This window comes from Apodemus sylvaticus, chromosome 9 (assembly GCF_947179515.1).
Source record: "Apodemus sylvaticus chromosome 9, mApoSyl1.1, whole genome shotgun sequence".
In the NCBI taxonomy this organism is placed as follows: Eukaryota; Metazoa; Chordata; class Mammalia; order Rodentia; family Muridae; genus Apodemus; species Apodemus sylvaticus.
Window position 1 is genome coordinate 114,007,248 of NC_067480.1, and position 22,769 is coordinate 114,030,016.

Below are 22,769 nucleotides of genomic sequence, written 5' to 3' on the forward strand. Positions count from 1 at the left end.
CTTCCATAAAGAGCAGCTCTAGAGGAACTCCTGAGATCCAAATAGCCCTATTAAAATGGGGTACAGAGCTAAATAAAGAATTCTCAACTGAGGAATACTGGATGGTTGAGAAACACCTAAAGAAATGTCCAGTATCCTTAATCATCAGGAAATTTAAATCAAAACAACCCTGAGATTCCACCTCACACCAGTCAGAATGGCGAAGATCAAAAACTCAGAGGACAGCAAATGCTGGAGAGGATGTGGAAAAAAGAAGGACACTCCTCCATTTTTTGTGTGATTGAAAACTGGAAAAACCACTCTGGAAATCAGTCTGGTGGTTCCTCAGAAAACTGGACATAGTACTACCTGAGGAACCAGCTTTACCACTCCTGGGCATATACCCAGAAGATGCTCCAACATGTAATAAGGACACATGCTCCACTATGTTCAGGGGCCTTATTTATAATATCTAGAAGCTGGAAAGAAAGATCTCCTTCAACAGAGGAATGGATACAGAAAATGTGGTACATTTACACAATGGATTACTAATCAGCTATTAAAAACAATGAATTCATTAAATTCTTAGGCAAATGGAAATAGCTAGAAACTATCATCCTGTGTGAAATAACCCAATCCCAAAAGAACACACATGGTATGCAATTACTGATAAGTGGGTATTAGCCCAAAAGCTCTGAATACCTAAGATATAATTCACAGACCACAAAAAGCTCAAGAAGAAGGAAGAACAAAGTGTGAATACTTTGATCCTTACTGAAAAGTGGATCAAAATACCCATGGCTTACAGCCAACCAATAGAATGAGCATAGGTGTCCCAATGGAGCAGCTGGAGAAAGGACCCAAGGAGCTGAAGAGATTTGGAGTACTGCAGGAGGAACAATAATTTTGTTCTGTGGGAGCAGTACCCACAGAACTCCCAGTGCCGAGGTGGTCCAGTGAAGTCTGTAAACATGATATTTTACAGACAGAGGTGAAAGAAAAAAAAATGTCTCCTGGGGATAGCAGGCCTCTCTATATATTTAGAAGCTAAAAATCTCACTTGGCAATTCTGATGGCCAGGACATGGTCTAACCAAGCAAACATAGATATGTAAGATTCCATTTTAAAGCAAAAACGTCTGCTATGCTTTGCTCCAACCATTTATGTTATTATGGTAGAAAAGGTATTCCAGAAACTCCAGTCACTAGTTCTTTTTTTGGTTTTCTAGTCACTGCCTTTCAGGGCAGGTGTATTCTCAACAATGGGCCCAGACTAAGGATATTTACATCTGAAAAATCTTATGAGGTCCCTGCCATACAAATGAATATTGGGCAAGGTAAAAAGAATTTACATTTGAGTTGGTTTCCTAGCGACCTTCCCCCACAGGTTAATCCAATTCCTCCTTTAACTATTGATTTTGCTTGCCGACAGGCTATCTCAGGCCCACCTGAATAGCAAGGGAAGTTGATGAGTTTATTACAGACCCCATCCAAGGAGTCCTTGAACAAGGCAACCTTAGCTTATCCAGGTGTGATTCAGGAACAGTTTATACTTATTACTCAAAAAGGCTCACTTTAGAGTCTGGGAGAAAGACAGTAGATACTTTTTTCTACTCAGAGAAACTCTCAGAGGACTAATTAGTTAGTTCATTCAGGCTAGGCCTAATGGCTAACAGCCAATTAATTTACCAGGCTGGCCCAAAAAGCTGTAGCCAATTGGTTTTACCAGGCTAGAGGCTAGAGGCTGCTACCAGAGCTAATCATTAGAGCTGATCGCCCTGGGCCTACGATGGCTCCAGGCATGACACAGAGAAGAATGAAACCAGCAGACTAGGCAGAAGTACTCTTGAAAGACAGCGTGAGACAGACAGCTTCCCAAGCTCTACAATGTCACCATTTTTTGCCAGGAGGCTGGGCACAAGAATCATCCTTCTTCAACTCCTGGGTCAGTGCGACATTGAGACTCAGATGAAGAAGCACTTTAGCCACATGGGCCCTGGACTTTGGGTAAACACCCTGTATTGCCCAAGAAAGCCAAGCTAGCCTTTTACAGATGTATATGATGCTTAATTTGAGATGTTAACTTGACTGGACTTTGGGAGATACCTGAAAATACATTCAGAGTTCAAACCACCTCTGTAGTCATGTCAGTTTGTAACTCCTGTGGGACCTGTGTCTTCCTCGACCTAAAAATCCTGGTTATCCCACAGCAGACCCACAGTCTGTAACATCCCAGGGGCTGAATCACCAGTCAAAGAGTACACATGGAGGGACCCATGGCTCCAGCTACCTATGTAGCGGAAGATGACCATTTTACACATTAGTGAGAGAGGCCTGTGGTCCTGCGAAAGCTCAATTCCCCAGAATAGGGGAATGCAAGTCAGCTAATTGAGAGAGGGGCTTCATCAGGGGGAGGAGGATGTAATAGGGGGATTTTCAGAGGGATAACTTATTCAGAAAGAGGACATGTAAATATTTGACATGTAAATAAAGCAAATATTAAAAAAAGAAAAAAAAGAAAGAAAAGAAAGAAAAAAGTGAGGGCAAGTCCCATGTTGTTTACCCAGAAGCCTTTTTTTAGCTTAGCACTGGCTTCAGCTATAAGCTCAGCAGACATTGTTTGAAAAGATGAAAATGTCACCAAGGTACTACAGGACTCAGAAACCCTCCACTCAGCTGCTCTCTGTCTGCAAGGTGACTTTAATGTAATGTCATTGCAACAGTGCAATTCTTCTTAAGTAGCCACATATGCTGGGTCAATTTAATTGCTGTTAATGTGACACTCGTTTGAAAGTTTCTGTCTGCTCGGACAATGCAATCATACTGCCTCATTCCAATCTTGTTTCGTTTTCATCAGCTCTATTGATCTGCAGACTGCTCAGAGCTTGCATTCTATGTTACACATAGATGACTTTAAGTTTTTGTTTGGTTTTGTCCTAATATTTCAGTGAAATAGAAAGGCCCAGAATATAAAAATATGTCATGAATTAATCGTTAGGAACTGCCTTTTATATAGAGAAGCTGAATGACTTCTAATAACTCTGACTGATTTTAGCATCGACAACATCAACATGAGTCCTGCTCTCCCTATTTGTTGTGCAACAAGGATGTGGTTTTCTGAGCAGGTCTGTGCAAAAGGTCAAAGCCACATTTTCCACTTATGAGTGAGTCACACCCCTTTCTCAAGAACAATTGGATCTTAAATGATGGAAGACACTGCTGGGAGCTTTGAGATGAATAGGGTTAAGTTCATGCTTCCATGTGACTGCATCTGCAGGAGGTGTTTGAGAGGTAGGGAGGCTAAAATAAAGGAAAAGAGGAAAAGTCATGCAGAGTAAGAACATGGCCTATGGACAAATCAATGCACACCACTGAATAAAGTAAACAACACAGAGGTTGCCAAAAGGATGCAGTGTCCATTTTGGTTCATTATCTGTGATAGTTGATTGGCTTTTTAGAGAAATGCCAGAATCCTTGTGGTATCTTTTTTTTTTAATTGGATATTTTATGCATTTACATTTCAAATGTTATCCCCCTTCCTGATCCCCCACAGAAAATCTGTATCCCACACCTTCTCCTGCTTCTATGAGGTGTGTCCCCGCCCTCCTGCCTCCTTGCCCTGGCATCCTCCTACACTGGGACATTGAGCTTTGATGGAAACAAGGGCCTCTCCTCCCATTGATGCCCAAGGTCATCCTCTGCTACATATAATGCTGGAGACTTGGGTCCCTCTATGTGTGCTTCTTGGTTGGTGATTTAGACCCTGCGAACTCTGGTTGGTTGATATTGTTCTTCCTATGGGGTTACAAACACCATTTGCTCCTTCACTCCTTTCTCTAAGTCCTCCACTGGGGACGCTGTGATCAGTTCAATGATTGGCTGCCAGCATCCACCTCTGCATATGTCAGGCTCTGGAAGAGGCTCTCAGGAGAGAGCTATACCAGGCTCCTGTCAGTGTGCACTTCTTGGCATTGACAATAGGGCCTGAGTTTGTTGACTGCTTATGAGATGCATCCCCAGGTGGGGCAGTCTCTGGATGGCCTTTGCTTAAGTCTGCTCCACCCTTTGTCTCTGTATTTTGTTACCCCTTCTAAAACGGATCAATACACCCACACTTTGGTCTTCCTTCTTCTTCAGCTTCATGTTGTTTGTGAATTGTATCTTGGATATTCAGAGATTTTAGGCTAAAATCCCCTTATCAGTGAGTGAATCTGAGTGGATACCCTGAGCAAACTTGTGAGCTAGTTCTTTTTTTGTTGTTGTTTTGTTTTGTTTTGTTTTTGTAGTTCATAAACACACATTTACAATCACAAAGAAATTCTTGTGAACCATACCTGAAAGCAAGTCTGTTTAGTCATTGATTATTTAGACATGAAACTTAATGTCTCATTTTATTTTTTACGTTTATCTAGTGGCCATTATGTTTCTAGGAAATGATTTCTACATACAGGACGCCATCCTGGAGAACTTCCTGAAGGGACTGATGCCAAGGTAGGATGTCATCCTTAATGTCACAGAGCATTTTGTTTGATTCATCACAGGAATGGAATGGTACAATGTACATTGATGGTCTTCTCTTTTATCTCTCATTTATTTTGATCATTTATTTCATACATTATATTCTGATTAACTCTCTCCTTACTCAACTGTTTCCAGATTTTCCTGCCCCATGCAACTATATCAAATCCATAACCTTTCTTTCTTTTTCAGGTGATAGAGCAAACACCTAAACATAATTATTATTATTATTAATTATTATTAAAATCAAATCTTGTAATAGGGAAAAATGAAAAATAAACAGATAAAAAGACAAAGAAAACCTCTAAGAAACCTCAACATACACCAACTCAAATTGACAAAAAACATTTACACAAAACCACAAAAGTATAAACCACACTATACTTAAAAAGAAACGTTGAGGTAAAAACAAAAACAATACACAGCAAAACAAATAAACACAAAAATAAAACAAATATAAAATTCCTGGAAAAGCATTGTGAGACAAAGAACTGCCAACATTGTCTTTGAATTTTTTTGGTGTTTCCCATCTAATGCTGGGCAAAAGGTTTGCCCTTAAGAGTAGTTTGGATACTCCGTGAATGTCCTATTGTTGAACACATCTCTTGAAAAATAAGATTTTTGTAAATCATACCTAAAAGCAAGTTTGATATTACATTTTTAATTTAGGCCTAAACACTAATGTTTTCTTTTTGATTCATCTCATGGCCATTATATTTTCATAAATTGATTTCTAAACTACTTAGACACAAAAACATGCTTACACACAAAATCATGCATACACCCACACAAACATACATTTAAGTGAAAAACATTGATGCAAAGAAAATTTGTATGATTTCTGGATTTTTTTTCAAATTAAAAAAATTTAAATGGCAGAGTGGGGGCCTTTGGTGTAGGACCTTGGCTGGACGCAAGCAGGCAGGAAGCTTTTCACACACAACTGCACTGTCTGTCCATCAGCTGATGTCCTGGTTATGCTCATCTTAGGTAAACTCATTAGTCTGCACGTATGTGTGTGTGTGTGTGTGTGTGTGTGTGTGTGTGTGTGTCTGTGTGTGTGTTACATATGTATTACATTTCAATTCTCAAAGATTACTACCCTAACACATCCATTTTAAAAACAGTGACAATTAGAATAAATCTTCCCTAGAACTATGTGTAAGAAATGAAAAGGGGAAAAAGGGGATGAAATAAAAGAAAACACTTTATCACAATCAAAATCATTCGAATTATTGCCACAAAATACTACTTCATGCAGTATCTTCAGAGGTTAAAAACTGTTGAGAAGCAAGTAAACACATTCATTTCCTAGTGTGCACATGAGTGTGAAAGACAGTAAGAGGGTGGAACAAAGAATAATTATGTGGGAACAAACCTCAATAGGACAGTCAGAGGATGTGAGCATATTTAAGTGACTTAAATAAGAAAGAACAACATACCTCAAGTTGAGATGGATCAACTCCACAGCATGGGACTTTAAAATGTGCTTGCCAGTCCTCCTGGTCACCAAGCCTGTCTTCCGATTTGTAACTGAGGCAATTTGGAGGCGGGGAGGGCACAAAATGTGCCTGTTGAGAGATTAGAAGAGGAAATTTTATATAGTCTGCAGGCAGTATTTTACAGAAATCCTGGTTGCATCAAGATACTTTATCTTAAAAACTACAGATATAATATACTCCTCTGACCACTCAAACACTTGTAAAAGGAGTTAATTACTAAGGTGTATAACAACCAACAGTTAAATATATGAAGCATAAGAAAACAACAATGAGGAATAACAGAATAGCTCACTGAAGGGTGACAGGACAGGGGAGCCACTCAGGGCTTCTTGAGTGCAAGCCTGTGTGCTAAGAAGCCAAACCAGCATTGCACTTAAGATTCTTTCTTTAAGGAGGAACTGGACAGTCATGTGGGTATCTGACACCGGGGCTGCCAAACACAAGTTCTACCACTGAGCCACACTCCAGTCAATACCCCAACTTACTCCATTTTCTTCTACTAATCATCAAGAAAATCATTATAAACCTTTTTACTCACTGTTGAAGAACTATTTATCAAGCTTCACATACCAAGTACAAGAAGCTGTGGGGAACACCAAAATAAGACATGATCCCTGCTCACAGGTTTATAATCTACTACAGAATAAAAGCAATGCGCGAAAACGACCTTACATAAATAGAGATAGTTTTAAGGCAAGCACAGTAGATCCTTATGATTTAGGGAATGCTTTCCCACTGATATGTGAAAGAAGCATCTAAGCAAAGGCTGCCTTTGTTCTAGGCCCTGAGAGACCACCAATATTCCTCTAGAGAAGTGATCTAGTTTCACTAGGGCGCAGGGAGGATGATGGAAAAAGCAGTAATAAATGGGAAGATGCGTGGGTAATGGAACTATGGGTAAGAGTCCCACAGTCCACTCAGTTGCTATTCTGTTATCCACCAAGCGATCAGCAAACTCTACAAAAAGTAAAGACAATGTTGGCTTTAAGACACGCACTGGGCTTAGTAGTTAAGAACATGCACAATTTTTTTTTTTTTTTGCATGGGATCCAAGTTCAGTTCCCAGTACCTACATGAGATGGCTCACACCTGCTGTAACTATAGCTCCAGGGGATTTGATAATCAGGTGCATGCATACATACATACATACATACATACATATGTACATAGGTGCATTCGTTTTCTCTCTCTCTCTCTAAGATTTATTTATCTTTTAAAATTTAAAGAATGTTTTTTTTAAAGGCAGTATAGTTAGAAGTTGGAAATACTGACACTGAAATCTGAAATACTGAAAACCAATAAAGGGTTCTGAATGCAGAGAGTAATGCCTTGCTCCAGAACATATAGCCCAGGAAAGAAACAGAACTTTGGGAACTATAGTGATCACATACATTCCCACACTGAGGAGTTCATGTAAAAGAATTAAAATGCCAAGAATACATTTTAGACCAAATTATTTGATCTTTATTTATTCATAAACCCAATTCTAAATATATACAGAGCGTTTAAAAAAAATGGCTGCAAGTTTACTCCTGGCTAACGAAATTCCCCAAAGCAAATAAAAACTGGAAATATTTTGAACTATATCACATATATGATTTGAATGAAGGAGAGAGGAGATGTCTAAGAATATTGCTTCATTAGCAGACATGAGACAAAGCTGAGGAGGTAAGCCCCCCCCCCACCACCCCTTACTGCTAACTCCTACCTCCAGGCCCATGTGATCCAAAGTCACATCAACTCTCTACCCAATTAGTGAGGATTGCATTAGGAGAACTCAGCACTTTTAGTCCAGAATCCCTCTAGAGACCAGGGAAATAATGAGTTCCATCACATGGCCAGTATCAACAGCCACTGAACAAACACCTCAGGGACATGGAGAAAGACATTTATCTGCTGTGCTGGCAGCCACTACAACCAGCCTTCCTAACAGAGTCCTTTCTGTAAGGACCGCTGTCTAAGTGACCTGTCATATAGCTTTATAAAGTAGCATTAATACTGTGGGCCAAAATGAGATTGATCTTTGAGCTTCGTGGTCTCCTGTTGTCAACAGTGCATTATAAAACCAATACTAAATACTTTATAAACAGGTCTCCCTACAGTGTATTAGAGAAACAGTGCATATTTCATGCTCCATAGTTAGGTAGCCACATATCCATCAGGCTAATAAATTATTTATTAGATACCCAGAAGTGCAATAAGAGTCAATAAACTAACTTCTGAATACTTGTATGCAACGATTTCAATGGAAATTGTAACCTGGATGAGAAAACATTCTCACTAACAATGGCAGATGGAAGACCCTCTCTCAAGTATACCATTAGAAGGGAGCACATACGTTGAGAGAGAGAGAGAGAGAGAGAGAGAGAGAGAGAGAGAGAGAGAGAGAAGAAATTCCTGTCTAGAAGATAATTTTTGTTACTGAACTTTAAGCGATAGCCAACACCATACACATTTCTTTTGTTCGTATATACAGGCCTCTGATTCCCCCATCCTCAGGGAAATAATAATTGGTAGAAACATGTCTATCATACCTCAACTCAGATGACAGCTCCTACTAATGCTTTGCAGTTGTGATCTCAAAGAAACTATGCAATGCCTTGAGAGTGTATACAACAAGGTCTGTGATATACATGCAGTAAGGAATGCAGAAGTTATTAACCAAAGATTTAAAGGATCTTTAATTTACTTTTTTTGGGTTGGTTTATGAAGTAGGTGAAGGAGATCTGTAAAGAATGCTGTAATTCATGTCAACCAAAGGAATGGGACTGTTCGACAAGTGGGAGGGGCCTGTGTACCCTGGCGTTCTTGCCCAATGAAAGCACTCATCTCTGCTTCCTGGTGATGAAAAGCATTAGTCTATGTAATGCTGTCAGGTCAAACACAAAAGCCATATGTGCATTACGTTATGGTCAGGGAGAGAGACTCTACAAACATCCCTGTGGGCTCGGGTTGTGGGGCTGAGCATGCGCAGAAGGTAAGGTCCCTTCTCCATCCATGCACCAGCCTAGAGAGACTTACGTGCTCAACATCTTACCTCACAGAGAACCATAGCACATCAGGAAAATAAAACACTTCTAGATTGTAGTTGATACCATGAGAAAGTTCCTGAAAGAGGGAAAAAATGGTCTAGATGCGCCCAGGGAGCAAGCCAAAAGATACCAGATAGCACTGAACTCCAAGGTACCGCCGTTGAACTCTGCCAGCCTGGTTCCCTCCAAGATTGACTTCCTTTCTGATATGCTAGTAACCACACCATTCACTTCAGGTTAAAAAAAAATGCCTTGATCCTTTCCCTGAATCAAACCCCAGCCAGAAAGCTCAGATCCGGCTCCCCGTCATGATGGTTTTCCATTCGCGGTAGAGGTGATAGAGGTCGTGGAACCATTGGACATCAGAGGTGGGAAAGAAGTGACATCCGATCTACCAGGAGCTGAATGGGAACAGAGCCTGTATATTCTATTAAAAAGAGGTCTCGCTTCAGAAAATTCTACCTGGCCACCTGATTTTGAGGTCTCACCTTCAAGGCAAAACTAGCCAGGTGAATATGATGTGTTTAAGGCAGGGCTGCACTGTACCTATAGGATTTACTAAGGCTAGACTATTACCTTGCTCATCCGCAAAGCCTTCTGGGAGGAACAGTAAAGAAAGTCCTACCTCCTAGCCCCAGGACCTAGTATTTCAAACTGTTGGGGTTCTCGCTTTGATTATCAGTTCCAGGTATGCACATCTCCCCTGAAGGCAGAAATGGTTTCTTAGGAAAGCTCAGGTGGCCCTTCTCTAGCAGGTCTTCGAAACAAGGGATAAAGTTGGGGGAAAGTAAATTTCTATTTTTAAAATAGGAAAATACTACATAAGGCCCAGGGCCAGACAATAGGACATCTATACTAGTCAAGATGTCTAAATGCTCATAAATAAAGTAACAATGCCCTAATAAGTATGTTAGCAAATATGTCTTCAAGGTGATACGAAAGTCACCTTTGGATGCAGAGTCTCAGGGTCTCTCTGCACTAGAATGGCAGTGAGAGAGAATCTGATCCCAAGGTCACAGGCTTCCCATCTTGTCACTATCTAACCGTGTGACTGGCCCCAGAAGGGCACTTGGACACCTTAGCATTATCATGCAGATTCTGGCCCCAGATTGATCCACCTGAGGCACAGTAACTTCTGGGAAGACAGAACTGTGGAGGAGACATAACCTCAGAAGGAGGCTCGGGAGCCATTTAAACAGAGAATTCTGGAATCCCAGGAGCCCGAGAGAGGTTTCCAGGGAGTGCCCACACATTTCTCTCCTCATAGAGATATATTACTAGCAAAGTCAAGTTCAAGGATACATCTTGCCCATAGCAACTAAACGGCCAGGAGCCAGAAGCAAACCCACCGTGTCCTCTCAGCCACAGCCTAACCTGAATGTTGAAGAAAAACATATTCTCGGCATAGAATTCCCTTCCCAAGGGCTCACTGCTCACAGCCTCCTAAAGCCTCGGTCTTCCTAGGCCAGGCCCCAAGCAGGACTCCGAGGCCTCTCTTCGGAGCGAGCGACCCCTAAATCCCCCATCACGATTGAGTTCCCTTCCGGTGTCCTCTAGAAATAACGGGCAGGTCTCTATAGTAGCTTCCGGAACCCAAGCAGCGAAAGTTTCCCCATCTAACCTGGGCAGGAAGGGAGTGGCAAGGTACAGCTATCCACTCGCTCAAAGCACTGAGTGCCCCAAAGCCGGAGGTGAGGGTGAAGGTTGTGCAGGAAGGTGTGTGTTTTTTCTTGTCATTTACGACTCTGATGATGGACTCACGTTGCCCGCTCTTCCCTTTCTCTTACACCTTTCCTACTAAAGGAGGAGTCCTTGCTTGGTGAGTGGATGTAATCCGCGAAGACATGAGAGACTTCATTAGAAGCCACTGAGGGTGCTTAGCTGCCTCCTACGAGGGAGAAGGACGCGCACAAATGCCTGTAGAGACTTTTCTTTTTTTTAATGGTTATTATTGTTATTATTTTTGGTTTGTTTGGTTTTTTTGTCAGACCATAAGGACTTTACATTTATTTTGCCCCTCCCTCTTGACTCCTTTAGTTGGAAACTGCCGAACTGTCAGCTTGTGACTGTGACTTTTTTTTTTAAAGAAAGAACGAGGGAAAGAAAGAGAAAGAAAGAAAGAAAGAAAGAAAGAAAGAAAGAAAGAAAGAAAGAAAGAAAGAAAGAGACCTCATCTTTATTTCTTTGACCCATGTGACATTTCTTCAGGATTTTATTCAGCCAACTTTTAAGAGACAGACGAGAGAGAGAGAGAGAGAGAGAGAGAGAGAGAGAGAGAGAGAGAGAGAGAGAGTTAGCTGAGGGTTCTGGTTAAAATATAAACCTTGGCCTTTTGCACTTTTTAATTTCCAAGCTATAATTTTTGAGGCCTGTAGCCCCTTCTTTTTCTTCCCCGTTCCCCTTTCTTTATTGTTTGAGGTTAAGGGTGTCTATAGCCCTCCCCTTTCTATTAATTTGCCTCTTTTGTTTGAGTTTAATGAAGACTACATTTTTGTATAATTTCCTTTTTTTCTTTCATTTACTCTGAATCGCATGCCGTTTCCCTGCATGACTCCTAAATCTTCCAGTTCTTCTAGCAGGGGGTTTAAAAAAAAATCAAAACAAAACAAAAAGATCTAGAGATCTCCTATTTCTGTGGAATTCTTTCAGGAATTTGTGCTTTTGTTTTTTGGCGTCTCTTCTCTCCCCTCTCTCTTTGCTTTCGTTACAGTGACTCATGACTCATGATGGTTAACATTCTAGGTTACTGACACACAGCCCGGGAGCTCAGGAGTGTCCGACGGGTCGGGTCTTTTTGCTTTCAGATCTCTGGGTCCGGGTCCACTGCTGACTTCTTTAGCAAATCGGCCAGCCCGCTTGCTGCCTCCAGAGGGCGCTCGCAGGAGTACGACTCGGGCAAGGACACGTCCTCGCAGCCCTCCACGCAAACCAGCTCGGCTAGGTCTCAGGGCCAGGAGAAAGGGAGTCCCGGTGGGGATCTGAGCAAGAGTCGGGACCTCAACAGTGGCAACACCTCCTATTCAGGGAACTCCTTCACCACCTCCTCCCCACAGAACAAGGAGGCTCTCCTACCTGCAGGAGCAGTGAGTCAAGGTCAGTGTATTTGGGGTGGGCGGGTCTTAGCGGCAACATTTCGCTGTCTTAGTATGGTGCCCTTTTCTTTCCTTTATTTGCAGGAGACAGGACATTCTATTCATGTATGTGATATGTATATAGCACAAACGTGCACCTGTATACACACACACACACACACACACACACACACACTCACACAGGCGTGCCACTCCAGTTATGTGAAATTTGAGACACTGTCAGTTAAAAACATACCATAATACTTACCAGAATAAATTAAAAACATATTCACACCAAAAAGCCCTTGCATATATATATATGATTATAATAGTTATATTCATATTTCTAAAAGTTAGAGGCAACCAAGTCCTTTGTGAATAAGCTGTGGTATATCCAGGCTCTAGAATATGTTTTAATTCTTTTTTAATAATTGATTTATTTTTATTTTATATGCATCAGTGTTTTTTGCCTACATGTATCTGGGAGAGGGTATCAGATCCCCTGGAACTGGAGTCACAGACAGTTGTGAACTGTTCTGTGAGTGCTGAGAATTGAACTCCAGTCCTCCAGAAGAGCAGTCAGTGCCCTCAACTGCTAAACCATCTCTCCAACCCCTCGGACTCTGGAATATTATTTGGCTCTAAAAAAAAAAAAAAAGAAGAAGAAGAAGAACATGTTAACATTGTATACAAAAGAAACATTTAAACATGGGTGCACGTGCATGCACGCACGCACACACGCACGCACACACGCACACAGGCATGCAACTCCAGTTATGAGAAATTGTAGAAAATATTGAATTTTCATATGAAATATTGTTGTGCATGGTTGGGGGGTGGGAGGTGACTGTTAGAACATGACATTTTTAGGGTCATGAAACTATAACACATGACATAGTCATGATGAGTTACCGTTCAGGGATTCACCCTAAGTCATAGGATGTATAACTCCAAGGGCCGGGGTGGGCTTTGGATGCTGATGTAAGATGCTGGCTCCTCAGTCCTAACACGTGGACCCCTTTGGGGAGGGATGTTGGGTACAGGGGATGAGCCCCTGGAAGCAAGGCTGAATTTTAACATGCTCCAACATAGTTTATTCACGACAACACACCTCCTGCCACTGTGAAGTTCGGGCCTTTTTGTTGGGTGCTGTGCTTGCTGCCTGTGTTTTTCCTTCAGAAAAGGCAGCTTCGTGTTTGTTCAGAAGCCAACGGCAGGGCCATCCCTTCTTCACCAACTGCTCTGTCGCCCAAGCAATCACAGCAAATGGCACCTGGGGCAATAGTTCGATGATTAAAATGCTCGCCAAGCAAGCAGATGTAAATGCCAGGTGGGCTCGAAGGCCTGTCTTGTATCCTCAGGGGGCAGAGCCCAGGGTTCCCTGGGGCAAGCAGCCTAGTGAGCAGAGTCCTGTCAGCCAGCTCTGGAGTTAACCGAGAGACCCTGCCTCAGAGAAGAGGGGAGTATGGAGAATGATCCCTGGCATCAGTTAGCATACACGTGTGTGCACGCGCGCACACACATACATATCCATGCACACGTGTGCACCTATTACACACGTGTGCACATGTTGCACACATGCCCAGGCACATGAAGAGAGTCTGGAAAAAATAAGTGAATCATAGCGTTAAGGACTCCATGTGCTCTCACAGGAGTAATTGTGTAGTCCGCACCATCCGTTCAGTTGCCAATGCCTCAACTTCTTACCAGGCACACCCTTACGGCAGCACTGGGCTTGGTAAAAATGGCAGGCCCCTGTCCCAGGTTTATAATTTACTAGGCAGATACCCATGTGGGGAAAGTCTGCTAGGATACTCTACCCAGAGAAGCACTGGGGCTCTCCTTCAGCTGGGGCTCCAAGTCCACCTTTGTTCTAAGTGATTCAAGTCTTCTAAATATTGGCCACATGCTACTCAAGCGGTAATAGCAATAACAATGATATTAGTATTGATTAATTTAAAAGCCATTGATTAGTCTGGGTTTCTATTCCTGTACAAACATCATGACCATGAAACAAGTAGGGGAGCAAAGGATTTATTCAACTTACACTTCCACATTGCTGTTCATCACCAAAGGAAGTCAGGACTAGAACTCAAGCAGGTCAGGCAACAGGAGCTGGTGCAGAGACCATGGAGGGATGTTCCTTACTGGCTTGCTTCCCCTGGCTTGCTCAGCTTAGTTTGTTACAGAACCCAAGACTACCAGCCCAGGGATGGCACCACCCACAAGGGGCCCTCCCCCCCTTGATCACTAATTGAGAAAATGCCTTACAGCTAGATCTCATGGAGGCGCTTCCCCAACTGAAGTTCCTTTCTATGTGATAACTCTAGCCTGTGTCAAGTTGGCACACAAAACCAGCCAGTACAGCCATTAACATTTATTGAGCTGGATAACATGCTAGACACTGTTAAAAATGCTTCCCATGAACAGCCTTCCTCAGGTCCTGTTAGTGTCTCCACAACTTTATGTCTATATCACTATTAAAACCTTTCTGTGAAGTGGTAGTGAAATTGAGGCACAGACCCGCAGACTTAAATTTAGTTAATAAGCAACAGTAGCGGCATTCAAATGCAGACCCCTCTCTTTAAAACTAGATTCCAAGTCCAAGAGATATATAGCCGTTACCTGCTTAATTTTGATATACATGGACAGCCCAATTAAATAATTTAGAAGCAGCCTTTCACGGCGGAATGTAAATGATGGTGAAATTATGGGTATTTATGCCCTGCCAGCTCTGGACAAAGGGCTCAATAAATATGGGCTAAGTGGAAGAGATATGAGCCGGAAACCAAGGGCAGCACAGACACAGAGGCAAAGGGATTGGAGTGGTGACGGGCATGTGGCTGTGCCGCCAGACAGATCCAAGTTTGGAACTGTGAGTGACCTTGAGCAAGTCACCAGTCCTTCGGAGCCACCTCAGTAAATCAGCCATAAAAGGAGGGACAGCTCTGTAGCTCTTGGGAGGATTAAACAAAATGATGATTGTGACGAATCCAAGACATAGAGGATGACTTTAAGGTGACACTTGACAAGCTGTGTGTGGAGGGTATCACAGAGGGGCACACGTCCTTCTCCAAAGAGCTCAATATCCAGAGCAAAAGGCACGTGGAATTATATGACTGACCAGAGGAGTCGTATAGAAATGGGACGAGGTCTAGGCAGGAGTAACCATGGCAACACAAAGGGCACCCTCAACCCAGCCTGGCAGTAGAGAGAATGTCCTAAAAGGCTTTTCAGAGAAGACAGGGTCAGGTCAAACCAGAATCACGTGTAGAGGAATGGCTAGGTGACAAGGACAGTGACAACACTGTCCTAAGGTCTGGAGATAAAGGACAGAAGAGGACATTTTGCTTAGGAGGGAACAGTCTGTTAGGGTCAACAGCCAAGACAAGAGGTGAACAGAGGTCGTCACGAATCTAGAAAGCTCTATCAATGCAATCTGAAGTTGACTCTTGTGCATCTTGAAATGAACATGCCCGAGTAAGGACCTTGGAAGGAGTCCAGTAAATCCCGAGACAAGAGAGACTGTAAGGCAAAGCCCCCTACCCCTTGTCTGATTATGAACAAGCTTCTATCTGTTTGGGGGGGCGGGGCTCTCAATCTCTCCATTTGCAAAATGGGCTACGTCAAAGTTGCCCAAACTTAAGCTAATCACGGGCCACTTTCTTGATTAAAAAAAAACAACTATATTCACACTGGTTCGTTTATTGTAATCACATCATGTCTTTTCTGTATTGAAATGTGTATCACTTTCTGAAACACAAAAGCTCCTAAATAGAAAGCACCTCTGATGATATGATTAACTCACTAACTCTGTCTTTAACTCTGGTCAGTTACAGTTCCCTTCTCGAGGCCCTGACCCCAAGGCCTGTTCCTTTATCTTGGGGAGATTACAAAGTGTTAGAGAGGTGCTAAAAACCCAGGAGCACCCAGCCAGGGCTTTCTCATTCATGCAAGCAGAAGGACTGGACAAGGGCAAGGGAGTGGGGGATCTCTCACCGCACATTTGATGTCACTTAATTAACACTGTGCCCAGGAAGGCTGCCTGGGATGCTCTGAATCAGCCCCAGGTCATGATATGTCTCCCTTACCTGGGGGAGACAGAACTGTACTAAACATCCGTCTACCTGTGAGGGCTTCTCTACCTCTGCTCTTCTAACTTCAGACACCTGGCAGGCCATCAGTCACTGAAAGGAGGGAAGGTGGAAAGAGGAACAGAGGAAACTGTGGCCTGGGCAGATGTGGGGGAGGGAGCATTAGGTCGGAGTAAGGCAGAGTAAGCAGGGTGATGACAGCTGTGTTTCTTCCTGCAGAGGACTTCAGTCTCCATGTCTCCAGTGTGCAGAGGTGAAGTCTAGTTTGGTCCCATCCACAGCCCGGAGCTCCCCTATCAAAAAGTGCTCTCGTAGCTCCTCCTACACCAGCACTCGATCCTCCAGTCCCTCATCCAGGTCCCCAAACCCCAGAGCCTCCCCCCCAGTTACACTCGGAGCACGGAGCAGGTCCACCTCCTCCGGAAAAAAGGTGGGTGTGTCTTTGACATTTGATCCACTGTATCTTCTTCTTCCGCAGGGAGTTTTGGTAACTAGAGATGCCCAACCCTGACACACAGACACACAGACACACACACACACACACACACACACACACACACCATGGACTTGACTTTGAATAGCTGCTCCAGCCATTACTACTGACAGCCTTGGTTAAGCCAAGGTCTCTGAGATCCTGCTTCCTTCTGTGGCAATAAAAAGAATAAGAATGCTTGGCTCAGCCCATGGCTCCTCCCAGGGGCAGAAGCCCTTAGAACACAAGGAACTTTCCTTGTTATTGTTTCCCTTGGCATGAGGAGGAGTTAAGCATCAATTAACTCGTGCTGTGTGAAAAAGTAACCAACACCATCCTTCAAATAAAAATGTGTTTACTTAGTTGCTGTAACTCTGTGGATTAGCGATTTGTGCTGGGCTCAGCAGGCTGGCTCAGTTGTCAGCCCCTCCCCTCGTGTGTTTTTTGACCAGATGGTGGGTTGGCTGGGGGGCTGGGGATTGAAAGTCATCCAGTGATTAGTTGTCTCTGCACTCTGTTGTCTCTTATCAACCAGCAAGTCTATCTGCTTGTACACATGGTAGTGACAAGGGAAGAGAGAGAGAGAGAGAGAGAGAGAGAGAGAGAGAGAGAGAGAGAGAGAGAGAGAGAGAGAGAGAACTACAGCTGCTTTTATATTCTCACCCCCCAATTTCAACAGTCATTGGTATTGCTTGGTTACCTTATATGGAATAACTATGTCATAGAACAGTCAGACACAACATCTCAGGAACTGGAACACCCCATCAAATACAACCCTCATGCCTCCTTGGTCCCAACTTCCCTCTTCAAACAGAAACCCCCAGACAGCAAGCTGGCTGTTCCTCTTCGACAACTATATAATCACAATGCAGTTGCTTCCTTGGTTATTTCAAAACCAGCACTTGCATTTTTTTTTTCTGTAAGATTCCTCAATGTGTGTGTGCAAAGAGCAAACCTGCAGGACACTTTTCCAGGAGGTGGGGGCACCACCATACTTGATAGGAATGAGTCGTTCCTTCCTCCGTAATATTTCCTAAGAGTGGGACGTCAGTTGTGAGAGAGGTAGAGCTTGGACCACAGAATGAGTAGCTGAGATGCATCATGAAGAATTGCTCTTTCTCTCCTGTCCGCAGGAGATATAGTCCTTATTCTCAATGGACCGACAGACGCCTATAGCCAACTCCTGCATCAGTGCCAACCCCCATAATGGCATTACCCATCTCCTTTTGTAACTAAGTACCTATCTTGCACTATGATGGGAATGTGTTCAATTCAAGGTTATCATAGCCAAATTAACCTGAGTTCTGCTCTCATTCAGTTGCCTGGAGACCTCAGTTCTTACCACGGTCTCAGTACCCTCTGCATCCAATTGTTTTCCTGAATGGGGGATGCTTATCCTCTTTTCTTAGGGCAAGCATGTCCCTGCATCTTTCTGACATGTAGGAGTAATTAGCATCTCTGCTCATTTTTGTGAACCATTAGTAAGTAGCTATTGCTGGCACACAAATAATGCAGTGATGGTAGATCTGACCACAAGAAGGCTACTTAGTAACAGGCAAGTAGTCCACACACTGTGGATACTCTGCACAAGGAAACAATCTATTTCCTAACCATATACCTCAGAATGATCTGAAATGTAAAACTTGTGAATTACATGTTTCTAGAATTTTCCACTTCTTTATTTTTTTTCCAAACCATTCATGAAGCCACAGAAGAAGCAAGGCTGTGGACAAGAGAGGAGGGGCTAATGTAATTTGCCCAAGGCAAATCATTTTGCAGCCAGAAACTCTTGGATTCATGTGTCGACTAGCTGTGTGACCCTGATCAAATTACATCACCTCTCCCTGCCTTTGTTTCTCCATCCATAATATGAAGTTAATAATAAGTGAGATGCATGCATGAGTTCATTAATAATAAGTGAGTTCAATGCCTGGCATGCACATAATAAAATGTATAACAGTCATAATATTTCCAATGTATTGGCTAATTAGATAGGTAGATAGATAGATAGATAGATAGATAGATAGATAGATAGAGACAGACAGACAGACAGACAGAGAACTGATTTATTCTAATTTAGATTTACAACCAACTTTGTAGGGTTGATACTATTACTCCATTTTGCAGATGAGAAAACAGAAGCCTAGAGTAGTGGAATTACCTACCCAAGATTATACAGACAAAAAGTGGCCAGGACAATAAGGGTTCACTAAATAACAGGGTATTGTCCATATTATTATCAATCACTCAAAAAGGAGGAGATTTCATCTTCTGGTAAAGGGACAGATTCCTTTATGAGACTTGCGCAAAGACAAAGAGCGCCACCTGGGGACCGGGTACACAGAGCCTTAGCCGCTGTCCCAGCCCTAACAGGCTGCAGGCTCCTCAGGGGCTCTTCTGTCTTCCCCAGGTCCTACTCCCGCTCCCCCAGCTATTCGTCCAAGTCTGGCAAGCGGAGCCCACCTGGCAGAAGCTCCAGGTCTAGTCGAAGTCCCAGCTACTCCCGATACAGCCCCAGCAGGTATCACCCCACCCCACCCCCAGGGCGGATCCCGCCCCTCCCCTTCCTGAGCCTTCTCCTTTGACCTTGCCTTTCTGTACCAATATCCCAAGCCCTGTCCAAGCCCTAACCCTGCAAAAGTAGGGACAGGAATTCTTGCAATCCTTTTTGTCCAATCAAGAGTGGCAACAAGGCCTCAATGCGCCCCTTATTCTACTATCCTTTCGCATCCGGGTGCTCGATTTCCTTGCTTGACTTGCTGCAATCTCTTGCCCCCATGTTCACAGCCCCGACTCTTGCCCACCCCAGGGCCTTCTGATATGTTCCTCCTCACCCACTAATATTTGTGCCTCTGCTAAGGGGCACACGCACACGCGCGCATGTGCGCGTGTGCATCCACAGAGGCCACTACTCTGGCTCATGCCCAGCTCACCCCATACCTGCTTCCCATGGTGCCCACGGAAGCAGATTCTTCCCAGAGTGGGTCATCTTCCCTTTCCTGTCTTGTTTGGGGCCCCTGACAAAGCCTAGCCTCAGTGAACACAGCTAAGCGTCTCACACAGCGTGTACCTGTAGAAAAGCCACTCCAGCCCTAGTTACCTAGCAACATCTCCTCCCCCTTCCCTCCCCGCGCCTGCTGTTGTACCCCTTCAGGGAAGGAGACCCAAAGTATGGTGAGAAGGAACCACAGCCCCGAGAACGGGCATGCAGGAGGCGACGGTCCTACTTGCCCATGAGGAAGCGCCGAAGAGACTCCCCAAGCCACCTGGAGGCCAGGAGGATGACCAGGTGAGACCCAAGAGTGGGCATTACCTGCTTCCAGACTTCTCCCCACAGTCACATACATATGGACGATGGCCCGACTAAGTCTTCTTTTGCCTCCCTGAAACTGGACTTAAGGACTCGCGGGGTCCAGAATGCCTCTTCCAACCCCTAAAATGATGATATTTGGTTCAAAGCCTTCCCTAGTATGGAATCTTATCAAGCTAGGCTAGCAATGAGGCAGGGACCCGGATAGCATGTGGACCGAGCTTGTCCTGGAGACTGGAGGGAAGACAATGGGCCAAAATGAGGAATAGTACATAGCTAGGGGGTGTTTGTTCCCACAGGGCAGGGCATTTGCCTGGTAGTACAACCTGGCCTTGTCCTATACCCTAGAATACTCAGATGCCAGGTTAAAATTAAACTATTTGTGATCACACCTTTAACTAAGTTCAGAGAATGCACATAATATTCCTGAGATTTCCAAGGTTGCTTAAATGGTGCTGTGGCGAGTAAAATTTTGAGTTAAGACCTGGTTCTGGGGTGGGGTGGCTAGAGACTTTTCCTCTCCTTAGGCTGATTCTTGCCCACAAAACAAGATATCACTCCCAAGAGTGTCATGTGGAGGAGATGAAAGGGAAGAGGTGACCTTGCTTTGTAAATTTAAACTTGGGACACACTGTGTTCTAACATTATTGACTCAGTGGTCGGAAGCGGTGGAAGTGTGACCTGTGACAGCTAAGGTCTCTGAGGAGAAGTGCAGTTGGCAGAGAGCGGGCAAAGGCTGTGAGAGAAATTGAATTTCTCAGGCTTTGAAAGCTGGATTGGCTGGATGTTGCCCCCTCCCCCCAGATAGGGATATCTTTCTAGACATCTCCACTCACCCCAGAGACCAGCAGGTATCATGGAAGCACACTGTATCCTTCCTGGAGAGGACCAGGAGGCAGGATAAAAACAGGGGGCCCAGAGTGACAGATGGAGTTGCCTGCTCAGCCTACAGTGCTCTCTTCCCAACATCTGGGCATCCATTGGCATCTTGGAGGCTGGTCACCAATGCCGCTGGCTAACTGATCAAGGATGTAGTTCATTTTCTTAAAAATCAGTGTGTTCTTTTTCACAGACCTCCTGCCCCTTATACACACACACACACACACACACACACACACACACACACACACACACCATGCACTTGTTTTGAAAAAGAAATGATATACTACAGTAAGTGGAAAACCAGCCTCTCCTGCCTAGAAACAGAACCTACTAGGAATAGAAGTTTCTAGTAAAAGTAAAAATAGCAAAGCAAAAACTTCAATTAAAGTGGAAAGGCAGACACTGTTGCTAGCTGGGAACTCTGAGCCCCAAACCTGATTTGATTTGTTGATTTTTTTTTTCTTAAGTGACATTATCCCTTTTTCCAGCTTCAGCAGGATTTTTTTTGGTTTTGTTTTGGTTGGGGGGGTTGTTTTGTTTTGGTTTGTTTTGGTTTGTTTTGGTTTGTTTTGGTTTGGTTTTTGGTTTTTCGAGACAGGGTTTCTCTGTGTAGCCCTGGCTGTCCTGGAACTCACTCTGTAGACAAGGCTAACCTTGAAATCAGAAATCCACCTGCCTCTGCCTCCCAAGTGCTGGGAATAAAGGCATGCCACCACTGCTCAGCAGGATACAGCAGGAAATAGCTAGGCCTTTACTAGTCTCAGAACTACAGGGGTGGGGTGATGGCTTTTGTTTGTTTTGTTGGGGTTTTTCTGGTTTGCTTTTTCTCACTAAGAGACTGGGGGATAGAAGGATATTGTTTTCCCTGAAACCGCACTGGGGCTCCCTGAGCCTCATTGAACCTCACACTTCCTATCTCTGATCTCTCTCCAGTGCCCGCAAACGCCCCATCCCCTACTACCGACCCAGCCCCTCCTCCTCCAGCAGCCTCAGCAGCGCCTCCTCCTGGTACAGCAGCAGCAGCAGCACCAGCAGCAGCCGCCGCTCTGCCTGCCGCAGTTACTCCCGGAGCTTGAGTCCCAGTCGGAGCCACAGCAGACCCTGAGCAGGATGCGGACCAGCCGCAGTTCCAGCTCCCGCAGTCTCAGCCTGGGCTCCAGGAGCCGCAGTCGGAACCGGAGCCTGAGCTACAGCTCGGCAGAAAGCTATGTACTCTGCAGTCTCCTTTACTACCTGCCCTTCAGACCATCTCCCGGGAGACAGATACTAAATGTTCCTGGCTCCTGGCCTCCATGATTTCCTGGGATGGTGGCATGGGATACAGGGACTTCTATTCCTTTGCCAAGCTGCTAGGAGCCTCTCTACCAGCACCATCTTGAGGCTCACCGGGGCGGATGGAGAGGGCCACCTGTGGAAAGCTATGATCTATGATTCAAAAGTTTGGGCCTGCCCAAGACATGTGACGACAGACGACTCTGTTCCAGTCACCCACTGCTTACAGGATATCTCCTAGAGGCCAGGGTTAATCCGTCCCTCGATCTATTTATTTTTATTTATTTATTATTTATATGATGAGCTCTCTTCCCTCACCGTTAGCAGTATTTAATTATTTATTTATGTATTTATTCAGAGAGATTGTGTACCTTGATACGTGGTCATTCGTGTATTTGGTGGGATCTTCTAAATTATTTGTGTACCTTTAAAAAAAAATCCTGTTGCTATGGCTGCAGTGGGTGGGGCCAGAGGCATCTTGGTCTTTTTCATGAATGCTCTAAGCCCTGAATATCCTGGGACTGACCCGGAAGTGTGCTAGTCCCAAGGCTAGCTTGATGCCAGTGAGGTTTGGACCTGGGCCTCCACCCCATATACACCCGCTGCACCATTGCTATCACAGAGGTGTCAGAAAGATG

The 22,769-nt window shown here is 44.1% G+C and overlaps 1 pseudogene; it reads left to right on the forward strand.

Moving 5' to 3' along the window:
• The first annotated feature begins 9,094 nt into the window (after positions 1–9,094).
• Positions 9,095–22,155, forward strand: LOC127692022 (serine/arginine repetitive matrix protein 4-like; annotated as a pseudogene).
• The last annotated feature ends 614 nt before the right edge of the window (positions 22,156–22,769 follow it).